The sequence below is a fragment of the Tiliqua scincoides genome, chromosome 1 (genome assembly GCF_035046505.1).
Source record: "Tiliqua scincoides isolate rTilSci1 chromosome 1, rTilSci1.hap2, whole genome shotgun sequence".
Lineage (NCBI taxonomy): Eukaryota > Metazoa > Chordata > Lepidosauria > Squamata > Scincidae > Tiliqua > Tiliqua scincoides.
Window position 1 is genome coordinate 253162658 of NC_089821.1, and position 16355 is coordinate 253179012.

The window sequence follows — 16355 nt, forward strand, 5'->3', positions numbered from 1 at the left end:
CAAGACCAATCACACGCTGAGTAAAGAAATATTTTCTTTTGTCTGTCCTAATTCTCCCAACACTCAATTTTAGTGAATGTCCCCTGGTTTGGGTGTTATGTGAGAGTGTAAAGAGCATTTCTCAATCTACTATCTTTCCCATGCATAATTTTGTATGTCTCAATCATGTCCCCCCTCAGGCGTCTCTTTTCTAGGCTGAAGAGGCCCAAACGCTGTAGCCTTTCCTCATAAGAAAGGTGCCCCAGCCCAGTAATAATAATAATAATAATAACTTTATTTTTACCCCGCCTTTCTCCCCAAAGGGACTCAAGGCGGCTTACAACATATTAAAAAACAATTTAAAAACAAATAAAAACATATTAACACATACTAAAAACAGCAGTCAGAGTAAAAAAAAAATAGGTAAAAAGAGCATAGAGCAGCAGCAAGTCATAAAAGAATCAGGCCTGTAAAAAAATATTAAAAGATGTTAAAAAGATGTTAAAAGGCCAAGAACTCAGAAGGCCTGTTTAAACAGAAGGGTCTTCAGGCCTTGCCGAAAGGTCTCAAGATAGGGAGCCATTCTTAAGTCAAGGGGAAGACTAATCATCTTAGTCGCTCTCTTTTTCACCTTTTCCATTTCCACTATGTCTTTTTTGAGATGTGGCGACCAGAACTGGACACAGTACTCCAGGTGTGGCCTTACAATAGTTTTGTACAACGGCATTATAATATTAGCTGTTTTGTTCTGTAATGATCCCAAGCATAGAATTGGCCTTCTTCACTTATGCAGCACATGCCTCCTAAAATGATCTTCTTTAGGAGGACAGGTGTGGCAATTAACGTGGTACCTGGGTATTGGAAGCTGCTAACACCTTTCAGCTCCCTGTTGCCCAAGTACACAGCTTTCTGTTGCCCTTATTTTGAAGGTTAGATCATCAAATTTGATACTTTACATTATGTACAATCTTACACATTTATACAATTAACTTAAATTTGTGTTCTGTTTTGGGAAAGAAAAGTATCAGAATGGCATTGATGACATTGTTTTTTATACATGCTTTGTGTGTTGACTTGTGTCAAAAGATAATTTTATGTTTTGCAAAGTTTAACCAGCCACATGTTTTTATGTGAAGTGGAATAAATTATACAACAGAATTAAGGCAAGATTATGAAGTGATTTAATTGATTATATGAATAAAATAATCCCATTTAACAGGAGAGAATGATAATGGACCATGGCTTCCATCCTGTGATGGCTGAAAGCACATTAAGACTGCAGAAATCAATGGAGCTTTCGCATGCCTTACATCTTACAGGAGTACACTACTGGTTCATCAACATTCCCTTCTTCCCTGTAGAACAGGGGCAATTAAGAACCAATTCCTTAGAGGGCCATTTAGCTGCTAAAGGGAGAATCCTAAGTTTGTTATTTAAGATAGACTTATGCAGGTCTGCCCAGATGCCTTTGAAGAGACCTCAAAACCATTTAAGAGAGAGATGGTGGATTATATTGACAAATGGTATCAAGCCTTTACTGCTAACCTTCACTATCCTATTCAAGGAGCTGTTCCAGACCCTGAGCCAAACAAGACCTGATAGTTGATTACTTTAGCAAAGCAGGAATCCTTAAGCACAGTTGTGTAGACTAGAAGCACCTTGTTTGATTGACAAGGAGAGTAGTTGCTGTGTCTTATATTGTATTGCCTTGATTTGATATGCATTTACTTGCTTTATGGCCCAAACCTATCAAGGGTCTACAGCAGCAGATCTTGTGACCCTCTGCTGTAGGCCTCTTTGCAGCACTGCACATGACAGAGGCACTGGCAGAAATAGCTAGCAGCTCCAAACTCATGCCTGATGCACCTGAATACTCCGTCAGCCCAGGTGAGGTGGTAGTGGGGTGGACTGTGGGCCTTGGCTGGTTCAGGGGAGGTTAGGGCCGGGTAGCATGCTGGAGTGGTGGATATTGGTGACAAACGCATACTCCAGATTGCATCCTCCATTTTTCAACCTGCCCCATCCTCTTCTTCTCCTTGGACAAACGCCAGAAAAATAGAAGTGACAAGCAGTGAGATTCTAGAGTGTATTGACAAATTAAAATTAACAAATCAGTGGGTTCAGTTGGCATCCAACAAGAATTCTTAAGGAATACAGATGTAGTTAGCTCACTGAAAATCTCACCCCAGTGTGCAACCGCTGTGAAGAAGACAAATTTCAGTCTAAAAGTCACTAGGAAAAGGATTGTGAGTAAAAGTACTATTATTACAATGCCCCTACACAAGTCTACGGTGTGGCTACATATGGAATATTGGGTACAGTCACTACACCTCGAAAAGGATATTTTTATAGAGAAGAAATAGGCAACCTGGAAATTGTGTGAGTCTACCAGAATGGTGAGAGCACTGGAGCATCTTTCTAAGAACAAAAGTTGCATCAGAAAACTTTTAGTTTGGAAAAAAAGCAATTAAGGTGGGGTCATGACTGAGTCTCAAAAATTGGTGTGGTGTGAGGAAGAGGGGCAGGGGAGAGAGAGAGAATTTCTCTTTTTCTCTCCCCCCCCCCCCCATATTAGAAACAAGAGTTCATCCACAAGATTTAGACAAAAAGAGGTGCTTCTTCACACAGTATATAATAAACGTGTGAAATTTGTTGCCACAAGATGTTGTGATAACCACTAGCTTTGATTATTTTAAAAGGGGATCAGACAATTCATGTTGGACAAGTCTATCAGTGGCTACTAGTCAAGATAGTTATCTGTAGAAGTGAAAATGGTGTTTTTTAATTTTTTGCAAATTTTGATAAATAAAAAAATTGAAAAAGGCAAAAAGTGGTGTTATATGTTTTTATTCCAAGTCATTTTAAAAAAAAATTTACTTGCTGTTAAAGTGTTCAGAGAGAGAACACATGCACTAGGTAGGTGATATAGTGAAAGCAGGTGCAGCCCACAGGCTTTCCGGAGATCCTGTTAGGTTGCTGAAGGAAGCAAACAGGGGGGGGGGGGATATGGAAAACAGCACAGAAAAAACAGCAAATGACAGCTGCTTCAATATGGAGGGGATGCAAAATAGCCAAAAAAAACAACAGGGTGGGGGGATCCATAGCATGCATCAATAGGCGATTTTACCTGGCCAGCCCAGAATTCTTTTAGCACAAAGCGGTAAGAGAAACCTTTCACCACACAACCACAACTTGTGTGCTTGCTTGCAACATCCAGCGCCTTACCTTCTTGCAGTTGGATAGTGTGGCTATAAGAATAAGCCCCTGGGAAAGAATGGTGCCTTCTGAAAAAATGCAAGCTTTAGCCATCTAGTGGTGGAAAGTGGTACCGCATCAATAAGATGAATGAACTCATGATGCTGGGTCTTCAGAGGCCCTCAAGCAGCCTCTGCAACGTGTTTGGAAAGAAAACAGGAGCATGAGGCAGTGCTGAGAGGGATAAAATTGGGATTATTTTGTTTTATTAGTAAACATTGTTTTGTTTAATGCAAATTTTGCATTATATTGCTTTATTTCTCATTTACCATTTTCAAACACCTCTAGTTATCTGCTACCTCCAGGGTTCAGCAGCAGTATGAATCTCAGTTGCACTGGAGCAATGGTGGGAGAGCATATTATCTTTCTCTTTGTGAGCTGCCAAGAAGCAGCTGGTGGGCTGCTGTGAGAAACAGAATGGTAGAGTAGAGGAGCATTTGGTCTGATCTACGAATTTGCCGATATTCTCATATGAACCAACAATAGTGTGTAGAGAAGAGGCTCTCTGGAATGTCTGCATGAACTGGTTCTAAATTAGCAAATTCCCCAACTCTGTTCTAATATTTATGTAACATGGTCTGTGTTTCAATTTCTTTCAGCCTTTCAAACTATCAAAGTATCAAACTATCCTCACTTATGTAATGAAGGGAATCTTTCCTCATAGTAGCCTCCCCATCCCTTTGACTGCAAAGTACAGTTGGGCCCCTGTATCCATGGGGGTTCCGTTCTACCCCCCATGGATATAGAAACTATAAATAGTGCCCCAGTGTGCCCCCCTGCACCCATTAAGGTACCTTTTTATTTCCATAGTAGCATAGTAGCTTGCAGCGTGTTTCTTACTTAAACATCCTTGCTGAACTGAAAAACTGAACAGAGAGACTAAGAAGAAGCAGGAACTGTCCTTACTTTGGATGATGGTGCCAGTTAGCTAGGAGATCTGTCCTCCAGTTTTGTATTATTTTCTTGTGTTCTCCTAGACACAGTGCCTGTTTCCTGTCTAGCACAGAAGTTGTATATTGGATCGCCCCATCGGGAGCTGCAGCTACATTTTAGCTATACTGCAGAAGCGTAAAATACTTTCTTATTTAATAACAGCCCATCTGTTTTGATGAATCCAGAATAATGTTCTGTTTAAATGAAATGCTGTTTGCCTCTGCATGACTCTTTGAAATTTTGAACATTTTATTCCATATCTCACAATAATGTGAGAAATGTTATTTACATCTTTCCGTCTCCCTTATATAACCATTTTACTTCAAATTTGTTTTTAACATATTCAAATTCATTTTTTTGCCACCACCAAATTTAGAATAGAAGTTCTTCTTTCAGCTTATCTTTGTTAAACACCTGCAAAAATCAGTGGCATTTTTGTCTGCTTAAAAAGACTCTCTTCCTTTTAGGAATACCAGAAATAATGCATATTTTATTTTGTTGTTTTTGTTGTTGTTTAGTGTTAACCGACTAGATGAGCAGTACAGGTATCTTGCAGATATCTAGTTGAATGTTAAAATCGGTTAATTTTCTGATTAACATTTATTAAATCTGGTTCATTTCAAAGTTTGGAATGGATCACTCTTGGTGAAATAGGATTTAAACTTGGATTGAGAGTTCAGAGATTTGACAGAAACTTTCTAATCTTCTTGCCTGTTTTCACTGCATCTTTGATAAAATCATATAAAACTGATATCTTTTTTTTTTTAATCAGATGTTTTTACTAGATAAATTCCTTAAAACTAACAGCCCATAAGAACATAAGAACATAAGAACAGCCCCACTGGATCAGGCCATAGGCCCATCTAGTCCCGCTTCCTGTATCTCACAGCGGCCCACCAAATGCCCCAGGGAGCACACCAGATAACAAGAGACCTCATCCTGGTGCCCTCCCCTACATCTGGCATTCTGACTTAAACCATTTCTAAAATCAGGAGGTTGCGCATACACATCATGGCTTGTACCCCGTAATGGATTTTTCCTCCAGAAACTCGTCCAATCCCCTTTTAAAGGCGTCTAGGCTAGACGCCAGCACCACATCCTGTGGCAAGGAGTTCCACAGACCGACCACACGCTGAGTAAAGAAATATTTTCTTTTGTCTGTCCTAACCCGCCCAACACTCAATTTTAGTGGATGTCCCCTGGTTCTGGTATTATGTGAGAGTGTAAAGAGCATCTCCCTATCCACTCTGTCCATTCCCTGCATAATTTTGTATGTCTCAATCATGTCCCCCCTCAAGCTTCTCTTTTCTAGGCTGAAGAGGCCCAAACGCCGTAGCCTTTCCTCATAAGGAAGGTGCCCCAGCCCCGTAATCATCTTAGTCGCTCTCTTTTGCACCTTTTCCATTTCCACTATGTCTTTTTTGAGATGCGGCGACCAGAACTGGACACAATACTCCAGGTGTGGCCTTACCATCGATTTGTACAACGGCATTATAATACTAGCCGTTTTGTTCTCAATACCCTTCCTAATGATCCCAAGCATAGAATTGGCCTTCTTCACTGCCGCCGCACATTTGGTCAACACTTTCATCGACCTGTCCACCATCACCCCAAGATCTCTCTCCTGATCTGTCACAGACAGCTCAGAACCCATCAGCCTATATCTAAAGTTTTGATTTTTTGCCCCAATGTGCATGACTTTACACTTACTGACATTGAAGCGCATCTGCCATTTTGCTGCCCATTCTGCCAGTCTGGAGAGATCCTTCTGGAGCTCCTCACAATCACTTCTGGTCTTCACCACTCGGAAAAGTTTGGTGTCGTCTGCAAACTTAGCCACTTCACTGCTCAACCCTGTCTCCAGGTCATTTATGAAGAGGTTGAAAAGCACTGGTCCCAGGACAGATCCTTGGGGCACACCGCTTTTCACCTCTCTCCATTGTGAAAATTGCCCATTGACACCCACTCTCTGCTTCCTGGCCTCCAACCAGTTCTCAGTCCACGAGAGGACCTGTCCTCTAATTCCCTGACTGTGGAGTTTTTTCAGTAGCCTTTGGTGAGGGACCGTGTCAAAGGCCTTCTGAAAGTCCAGATATATAATGTCCACGGGTTCTCCCGCATCCACATGCCTGTTGACCTTTTCAAAGAATTCTATAAGGTTCGTGAGGCAAGACTTACCCTTACAGAAGCCATGCTGACTCTCCCTCAGCAAGGCCTGTTCGTCTATGTGTTTTGAGATCCTATCTTTGATGAGGCATTCCACCATCTTACCCGGTATGGATGTTAGGCTGACCGGCCTATAGTTTCCCGGGTCCTCCCTCTTTCCCTTTTTAAAAATAGGCGTGACATTTGCTATCCTCCAATCTTCTGGCACCATGGCCGTTTTGAGGGACAAGTTGCATACCTTAGTCAAGAGATCTGCAACTTCATTCTTCAATTCCTTAATAACCCTTGGGTGGATGCCATCAGGGCCCGGTGACTTATTGATCTTTAATTTATCAATGAGGTCTGAAACATCTTCTCTTTTAACCTCTATCTGACTTAACTCCTCGGTTAGGAGGGGCCGTTCGGGCAGCGGTATCTGCCCGAGTTCTTCTGCCGTGAAGACAGATGCAAAGAACTCATTTAATTTCTCTGCCATCTCTAAGTCTCCTTTTATCTCCCCTTTCCCTCCCTCAACATCCAGAGGGCCAACCGCTTCTCTGGCGGGTTTCCTGCTTCTAACATATTTGAAGAAGCTTTTATTATTCCCCTTAATGTTGCTGGCCAAGCGTTCTTCATAGTCTCTCTTGGCCTCCCATATCACCTTCTTACATTTCTTTTGCCACAGTTTATGTTCCTTTTTATTCTCCTCATTAGGGCAAGACTTCCATTTACGGAAGGAAGCTTCCTTGCCCTTCACAGCCTCTCTAACTTGGCTGGTTAGCCATGCGGGCACCCTCCTGGATTTAGTGGAACCTTTCTTTCTTTGTGGTATACACCTCTGCTGGGCCTCTATTACTGTTGTTCTATCCCCTGTCACTTCATAGAATTCTATAGCCCAGTTCTATCCCCTGTCACTTCATAGAATGCAGCTGCGCTAATGGAGCAAGCACTCCATGCTATGGTGGGGATGGAGACCAGAAGGCCAATGAGACATATATATATATAAAAAACTTTTTCAGGTACCTCTCACTAGGCCACTTGGTCAGCAATGGGTCTCCTCAGATCCATGCCAACTATTTTGCTGGTGTAAGTCCAAGAAGAGGAAGGGGGCGTGTTAGGCAACAAAAGAGGGGATAGCATCCCAGCACAGATTACTACTACTGAGATTTACCCCCTCTAGCCCACTCCCTGCCCACGACCTTCTCTCTCCACTGTCATACCTGATCTGATGCGGGGCCAGTTCTATCTGTGGCAGGCGCCACTTATGACAGCGGAATGCAACTTCTGCCATTGTAATGGTGCTTTAAATCTCGTATTTTATAATCTGATTTTGTAGAATATTTGTACTTATCAATAAATACATGCTTAGGATTTGTCAAATATGTTGCCCTTATTCTAAATAGCCTTGTGGCTTAGCATTGCTGCACTGGGATCTGAGGCCTCTTGCCATCAATCCAGCAAATAGCCACTTTACTAGCCTGACCCATTCTCTCCAGACAGGCACTCAGCACCCTACACGTGTATAAATGTGTGTCTTCTGCATGGCTTGAAATAAAGGAAATAAAATATTGACTATGTAAAAACTGAGCACTGGGCCAGACTGTCCCTTGCAGCTGGCCCCTCTTTTCTAAGGAGTGATGTGTCTCAAAGGGACAGACTTCTGCTCTGCAGGCTAGCTTTTCTCTTAACCCCTGCCTGGTGTGTTGTTTCCAGTGGCAAGTACTAGGGAGTCCAAAGGCACTAGTGTGAAAGAGGCCAGTCCCTCAGCAGAATCAGGCTTGGGGAAGGGCTGCCACTGACAGTTCTGGCTGAAGAGTCTCCTGCCTGAGAGGTTCGGTCTTTGTAGTATTATAGTTGCCAATTCTGATAGAAGCCATGCCTGGAGATTCCCCCCCCCCCAACGTGACATGATGTCATTAAATCAGGGAGATTAAAATCTTCAAAGTGGCTTCAGGTCCTCTGAAGACTGAAATGGTTCCTGGTTACTCCAGGCCAACCCTTTCTGAGTTGAGACCTGCAGCCGCTGCCTTTGCAGCTTGTGCAACTGGCCTTCTTCCTCTTCTGCATCAGAGTCTTGGCTGCCTCCTGAAGCCAGAATCATGACAGCCACACCATTGAGGCAACATATTCACCATGGCCAGGATAGCAACAGATAGGATACATCATGGCAACAGCAAAGATACTGCATCTTTAGTAGTATCTGCATTGAGATTTATTTAAATGGTGCTGCCTGAAGCTATAGGTGAGAGTTTTCACAGTACTACCAGGTGCTGGACACATCACTGTGTTCTGTGGTGTTTCCATTTAAAAATCTTCAGCTTTTATAAATAAGAATGCTTAGGCTATAATACTTCAGAGTGTTCAGGGCACTTAACTGTAGTAATCCATGTACTAACCTTTTGAAGTCAGTATTATTCTGCCTATATTGCAGGCAGGAAGCTGAGGTTAAAAGAGAGGGGCTTAGGAAGTTTGTGTCTGAGGTGAGATTCAGACCTGGAACTTCACAGCATATGCTCTTAGTCATTACAAGTGAGCCTTAGGAGTAGATGAAAATGCCCAAAGTTGATACACGAATAATTAAAATGATGTGTTGACATTTTTATAGCCTTTGATCAAGCACAAATGCATTTTTTAAGGAATCTGTTGAACATTTGGAAAAGGGAAAAAAATAATCTGATGCAGTTATAGTAAGGCTGATAGCTGCTGCTCTTGCTCCAATAAGATTGTTAGAGTTGCCAATATCAGTATTCAGTCTTGTAGTGTGTCACAGTGCTTTCATGTGAACTGAGCTGAACTGTCTCTTCCCACTCCCTCCCTCCCTGTCTCCCTCCCTCTGGCTCTCTGTCTTTCTCATTCCCTGCACTCATCGCATTGAAGTCGGGGAAAAGAAAAAAGATTTGAGGATCGCCCAATTTGTTCTGACATAAAGAGATGTTTAGCTCTGTGAAAGGTGGTGGAGGCAATGTGCCTGACTGACATTTCAACAGAGTGTCTGCTGGGACTGCTCACTTCTTGTCCCATCATATTCCCTCTGTGTCCTGCGTGAGTGCTCTTGTCTAATCTTCACAACCAACACCCCCTGGGGTTTGGTGCTCAACACCTTGTTAGACAGGGCTTATGGTGCCAGAGCTCAGAGTTTCTGCTTGTTTTTGCTTTAACATTTCAGGTTTGCTTAAAAACCCAAATAAAGGATTTCTCATAACACTTCCTACAAACAGTGCAGGGCCTCACCTGAACACTTTGTTCATTTTTTTGGTAAATGACAGTATTGGGTCTAGCATCAAATAGTACCTGGGGGAGGGAATGTTAAAAAGCAGATAAATGCTACTTTGTTTAAGGTTTTCTTTAATGCAGCTTGAACAACCCTCTTGCATATTCTTTGCTTTTGGAAAAAGCATTGCTCATTTGTTAAGATGGTCTCGTAAAACATGCTCTAGTAAAACATGCTCTCAAGTTGCTACACAATGATAGTGAAAACATAAATGCATATTTTTAAAGGGTCCTTAATTAGTGCGCCAGCATTAAGATTTCAGACACATTATGCTCTGTTCCCGTACGCCATGTCCTGTTATAACACATCCGATTAGTGGGTGAATTTGCAAAGTGAGTCCAAAGCTGTCATCTTATGCACATTTGCTTGCAAGTAAGCTACACTGAACTCAATCCAACTTACTTTTGAATCAACATGCATTGGATTGTACTGCACATTGCCAAATATAATAGTCTGACCCTATCACTGTAGCATTAGCAAATGCTCTGTTCACTATAGATCTAGTTCTTGGCCAGATGATAAAACTGTGTCTTGAATGTAGTATTGCACTTTGAATGTTGAGGTTCATACAATTGAATGCTTCTTACGTACAACAAAATAAAACAAAAAAAAATAGCTGTTTGTCAAAAACTAGCATGTTAGAAGAAAGCATTATGCTCTAGCCTTTCCCCTGACATTCTAGCTTTCCGTGTGCAAGGACATGTTGTTCATAGGATCATTTAATCATGGCCCCCTTATTGTCTCCTGAATTAAATGAAGAAGCCTCTGTGGACCCACTACAAGTGATCATCAGTTTGCAGATAATAATTAAACCTTTTTAGATAGACCTTTGCTGACACAGTCAACAATGGCAAACAGAAAAGTGTCACTTTCCCCCACAATTCTTGCATACGGTGCATACCAGGGTAGCTTCTACTGCTTGTGCTAACTAGATAGGATGGCACAATTTAAGGGGCACCACTAGCCATGCCAAAAGTGAAATCTTGGTTTGGGTTCACATGCCGCTTCCACCATAGTTCTGTGATGGACTATCTCACAGTTCACCCAGGGAACAAATTTCACCTTACACAGATCCTTATCTAGAATGGAAAACAAGCTTCAATTTGCCCTGCACATTACCATTTACCCAGAAATATGTTGTCCAGAAATATATGGCTGTCTGAAGGCCCAATCCTATCCAGTTTTCTAGTGCTAATACAGCTGCAATGCAGTTCCAAGTTTGGCAACAAATGTTTCCGTACCTTGAGGAGGATTCCACGACTGCCCTCCCACTGTAGGATGCAGTGCATGCCCTATTGGCATGCCTGCATCAGTGCTGGAATGTTGGATAGGATTGGGCCCTGTGTTTCTTTTAACTTCTTCTGTTCTGGTGGGTATTCACGTTTCGAATGCTCAATTGATGGCAATTTGCATATCTCTGGAGACTGTGCTGTTTGTGACTTGCCTGGTAAGCTATTACTAATACTCAAAGCATTAAACAAACTTTTCTATACATCAATCTAAGCCTGAAGTAATGTACAACTTGAGTCTCGGAAATGAACCAATACATTTATTTTTCAATAAGACAAAAATAAATTTTAAAAAGCATTGATATGTGACAATATTAGAAGAATCTGGCCATATGAGTGGCGGAACATAAGACTTTTTGGAGTTCACACATTTACCATTCTTTGGAAACTGAAAGTCAATGAGAAAAGTGTGATTTCTGTAATTCTTAGAATCACATCCATGTAGAAGATATTTTATATGCAGGGACCTTCCATAAAGAATGTGATACCAATTACAGTGGCAGAAGTTAATGAAGACTCTTTCCAATAGATGTGAGCTTCCTGGACTTCTTCATGTTTTAGTTCCTGGTTGTCAACTCCCTGTCCTTCTCCCAGGGGGCCAGCTTTACCTTGTGGGGGGTTCTACAAAGCGTAGAAGTTGGCACACAGCCAAGAAACAGCCTGAATTCAGTGTCAATTCACCAGGGTTTTATTGCTTCCAGCACACAGAACTGAAAAAGGCAGGGTCTCCCCTGCCAGAGTACCCTGCCAGAGAGTGTTGTCCCTCTAATCGGGTTGACACCTCTTTTGGATGAATAGCCCATGGAAGGGCTTGCACAGGTAGTTGAGAGCTCAGGCAACCAGCTGATGGATGCTTCCCCCCTGACTGAGGATCAGACTTGGTTGGGGGGGGGAATCCATCCCCCTGCCCACCCCTTGGCATGAGGGCCACTGTGATCCCCCTTTGGTGGTGCCTGGGGGGTTGCTGACCTCCATCCTCTCTGGGATCAGGTTTTGGCAATGACTCAGGACCTTCCATGGATTTATCCTAAGTCTCTCCTCAGTCCTACAGCTCATGGCTAGCCCCTCTTGCCTGGGTCTGCAGGTCTCTCCCCTCATGGGCCCAGTTCTGGCCACTTTCCTCTTCTCCAGCTACTTGACATTCTCCTCCACAGTTTCCACATTTCTCACTTGCTAACTTGCTTCCTCCAATCCTCCTGCCTTCCTCTTTCCTCTTCCCTGCTCTCCTCCTCTCTCTTCTATGCCCTCCTTGTTCCATTAGTGTGCGCCTCTCCTGTTTGGTTCTCTTCTCTGCCCACCTCTCCTCTGATCTGTCTCCTGTTTTTAAGGGCTGCCTCAAGCTATGGCTCCAGCTCCCTAACTGATTGTACTCAGCCACAATCGAGGCCAGCTGGAAGCAGGCACCACACAGTGATGACATTGGCTGGTGTCCTGCATCCCAGCTGATCAACTGCATCTTTGTGCTACCACTGTTGAGTAGTGTTGAGAAGTGCTGGGTGCCACAATGGTAAAAAGAAGGTACTTAAAAGCATGCTTACTTTCTCTGATAACAATTATTCAATAGACTACAAGGATCATAGGCTGCCTTCTACTGAGTGAGACCATTGGTCCACCTAGCTTAATATTTTCAGCACTATCTGGCAGCATCTCTTTAAGGTTTCAGACAAAAATTTTCCCTACCATATTGGGGGTTGAGGCTTGGATCTTCTGCATGCAAAGCATATGCTGTACCATTGAACCACAGCCATCCCCAAACCTTTGTAAAAGCTATGAGAATGAGAATGAATATAACAAAATCACAATACAAATATTTATGCAATAAGTTTTGAATTAAGTAAGGTTTGCTTAAATTTATAATTTTCCTGAAGATAATTTGCTTAAATTGGAAGTAACATTGATTATCTGTTATATATATGTGTTATGATTTGTTTAATTTAATGTCTATATGTTAAATAGTTTTTCATGGAATATAAAAATTGACATTTCAGAGAGTGTAATGGCATAATGAAATGTAAACTGAAAACAGGAATGAGTTAATTAGACTAATGATCCCTTGACTCCTTTATTAGCTGGCTCTTTAGAAATTGGGATTAGTTTTGTTTTCTCTGCTGAATAAAGACAGGAAGGATGATATTGATTCTAGTAAATGACAGCAGCAGAAGAAATCAGTGTTTTCATGTTAGTTATGGGTTTAATAATTTACAATAAAAATGTAGGATGTTTCCAGATGATGGGGGAAAAATTCTAGCCCTGAATTAGTGGTAGCCATGACCCAAACCTGGTGACAGACTCCATTTTGTTCATTGACAAATAGCTTTGCAGCAAGAAGCATCATTTCATTACAATACTCGTCTCTACTTTTTATTTTTAAGAGGAAGATATGTACTTTATAGTAGAGAACAAATGTTCCCATACCTCAAGGGGGTCTCTGTGACTGTTGCCCCACCACAAGATGCACTTGTGATGCCCCATTGGCACAGTTGCTCCAGCACTGGAAAATTGGATAGGATTGGGCCCTGAGACACTACTGAATGGCTGCAGCCCATGATTGACTTATCTATCACCCATGAAATTCTGCTGGTGACATTCATAAGCTCCAGTGAATGACAGTGCTACAGTGAATGACCTGTCCTATAGTGAGCCTTGTTTTGCATAGAGAGTCCATCGTAAAGTGATTTCATTGCATTGTGAACCCACTGTAAAGTGTGGATCTACCGTATTGCAACTGGGATGCATGGGGTGTGTGTGGCAGATTAATGTATTTTCCTAGTGAACAAGTATGGCAGCAACTGTTACCCTGTACATGCCTGATCTCGTCTGATCTCGGAAGCTAAGCAAGGTCAGGCCTGGTTAGTACTTGGATGGGAGACCACCTGGGAATACTGGGTGCTGTAGGCTTATACCATAGTCTTTCGAGACTGAAGAAGGCCAACCAAGTATGGCATTTTGAGTACAGGGAAAATTCATCCCCTTACCTTGGCGCTGCATTGCGGCAGCACCAGTGCTGGAAAATTGGATAGGATTGGACCCTCAGGCAATAGCAGCTATGGGCCTGAAGTGAGCAGTTAGGGGCATGGAGATAAGTCAAGTTATTTCTCAGTGTTGCGGGGGTGGGGGAGTAGCTCAATTTATTTCTGAGTCCATTTAATGTGAGTGATGGGTCATTCACCCATTACTATGTTTTGGGGGCCCAAGCTATGAAGGGCTAACATCAGCACCTTGAATTATGCCTGAATGCATACAGTCCAGATAAATGATATCACGTAGGCAATATAAGCTCCTGTCTTCCAGTAATCATTAGGAGATGCATAGTTATATTTTGTACTAGCTGAAGCCTCCAAGTTGTATTCAAGGGCAACCCCATAGGTTACTATAGAGCATATCACAGCAATCAAGCCTGGATGTTACAAAAGTATATAGACCAATGAGATTTTCATCTCTCTTCCTTATGACTGTGTGTGTTTCCCTAATGGGGCAAATAGCACTTTGGGGAATGATTTAGATTGAGAAAATGATATGGAGGAAGGGAAAGTTTGACACTCTCACCTCCAGTGCTGCAGGTGTAATCCAGTTCAGAGATTCTGGTATCTGTGGGCATTTTTAAATGAACTGGGAAAGGATATCTGATCATGGGTCTTGGTTGTCTTGTCTGAATCCACTTCTAGGGACCTTTGCAATAAATGTACAGTTCTTCATTTATTGTGGCAAACACAGGCATCTTTTGTGAAGGTAAAATGTTAGCTAGGAGGAAAATTGTATCTCATGTTGAGTCAAATTCAGGGAGGAGTCCTTGGTCCTGAGATGTATATCTTTGTCACAACATTGCAGAGGCCAGTCTGGAGCAGGTCAGAAGTCTTGGACATCAAAAACAGCACAAGAAGTGTCCATAGGAGATTTGCTCAAGGAGATGTATTTCCATGTAAGTGCATTCAGGAGTGAGATACCACCTTTTTTTGTTTCAGAAAAGCAGTTAAAATTGCAGCCGCAATTTGGAGCTGGCAGGGTAGCCCTTGGTACATTGAGACAGTTTCTAATTTGGGAGGAAAAGGGTATGATATTGGTTTAATGTTGTGATTCATTAGGTGAGTCTCAATGACTCTTGGGAATGAGATTTGCTTTGTGCTTAATTTTCCCCTGTGTCTGTTATTATATGCAACCTGAGTGTTGCATGAAACAGAGTTTGAATGTTATTGTAGTCCCACATTACGCCTGACCTTGCAGCTCAGTATTAATTTGAAGTAGCGGAATTAAAATTTTCCATTCTTTTGCATTGTCATGCCTCACATTGATAAGCACAAAGAAATGTAAATAAAAAAGACCTTTTTCACAACCCGAGCTACAACCTTTTTGTTTTATGACAAAAGACAGTTAATTAGCATACTAGCAGTAAGCAGCCTTCCCAAACTCCTGCTAATTATGTATTCTGTTGACCGTGACTCCAGTCATAAGGTAATTGGCTTGCAGCAACATGACATTTCAAATCATCTCTTGAAATTACATCAAAAAGCCAGCCTGTTTTGTTTTGATAGGGGAACAATCAATTTGATAAGTGGTAACACAGCTCATTGTTTCACATTAATTAGACTAATTGCAGCATGTTAGCCTCTGAAATAGACAGAACTTGGAAAAGACAAAGGCTGCGGCCTTTAGCATGCAATGCATGTGACGGTTCTACTTGCTTGCACAAAGTAGAGTCGGAAAACAGAGTTCTTAGAATTGAGCCTGGCGGGAAGCTGGGCGTTAACAGTGACTTGATGTGTTATTTTTAATCCACTGGCGTTCAGTAATAAGAACCAGGTGCAAAATATCCAGAGAGAGGAAAATATGCAGGGGTGTGTGTGTCTATAATGCCAGTGACCTGAGTGATCTTAAGCAGCATGTATGTGTTTCCCTAACTCATAAACTTCATATACAGGTGGGGCCTCTTTATCTGTGGATTTGGTATCCACGTATTTGCCTCACTGCAGGCGTCAAACCCCTGAATCGCCCCCTGCATTCCTCACAGATGTGACCAGCTGTGGCTGCCTTGGGTGTGCAGGATGCAGTGGCAGCCATTTTCATTGCCACTGCAGCCCTGCACCCGGGCAGCTCAGGATTGGGCTGTAAATTAAGTGATATTAAAATTATTGTTGTACTATTTAGAATCTTTGATTTCTTTTGCACTTGATGTGTTGCACTGTTTTAATCAAATTTTTAAATTAAATTGTTCAAGGCAGGGTTTAGTCCATAATATGTTAAGCTCCTTAATGTTTACGTGTCAATGGGCCCAATCTTATCCCATTTCCAGCACAAATGGAGCTGCAATGCAGCTCCCAGGTAAGGGAACAAATGTGACTGCCCCCCCCAACCACTTGATGCAGAACATCCCCCGTTGGCACAGCTGCATCAGCTGGAAAGTTGAATAGAATTGGGCCCAATATTGATTACCTACGGTGGGGTTTGAATTTCATACTCCAGTTCCTAGACCTTTGGCCACACTTGGA

General features: G+C 42.2%; 1 protein-coding gene and 1 pseudogene across 2 annotated transcripts in view; both read left to right on the forward strand.

The window, feature by feature from the left end:
- ESRRG (estrogen related receptor gamma) overlaps positions 1–16355 on the forward strand; it is a 509743-nt gene that overhangs the window by 206321 nt on the left and 287067 nt on the right. The gene's annotated exons all lie outside the window — the stretch shown is intronic.
- LOC136637453 (5S ribosomal RNA) lies at positions 13654–13770 on the forward strand (annotated as a pseudogene).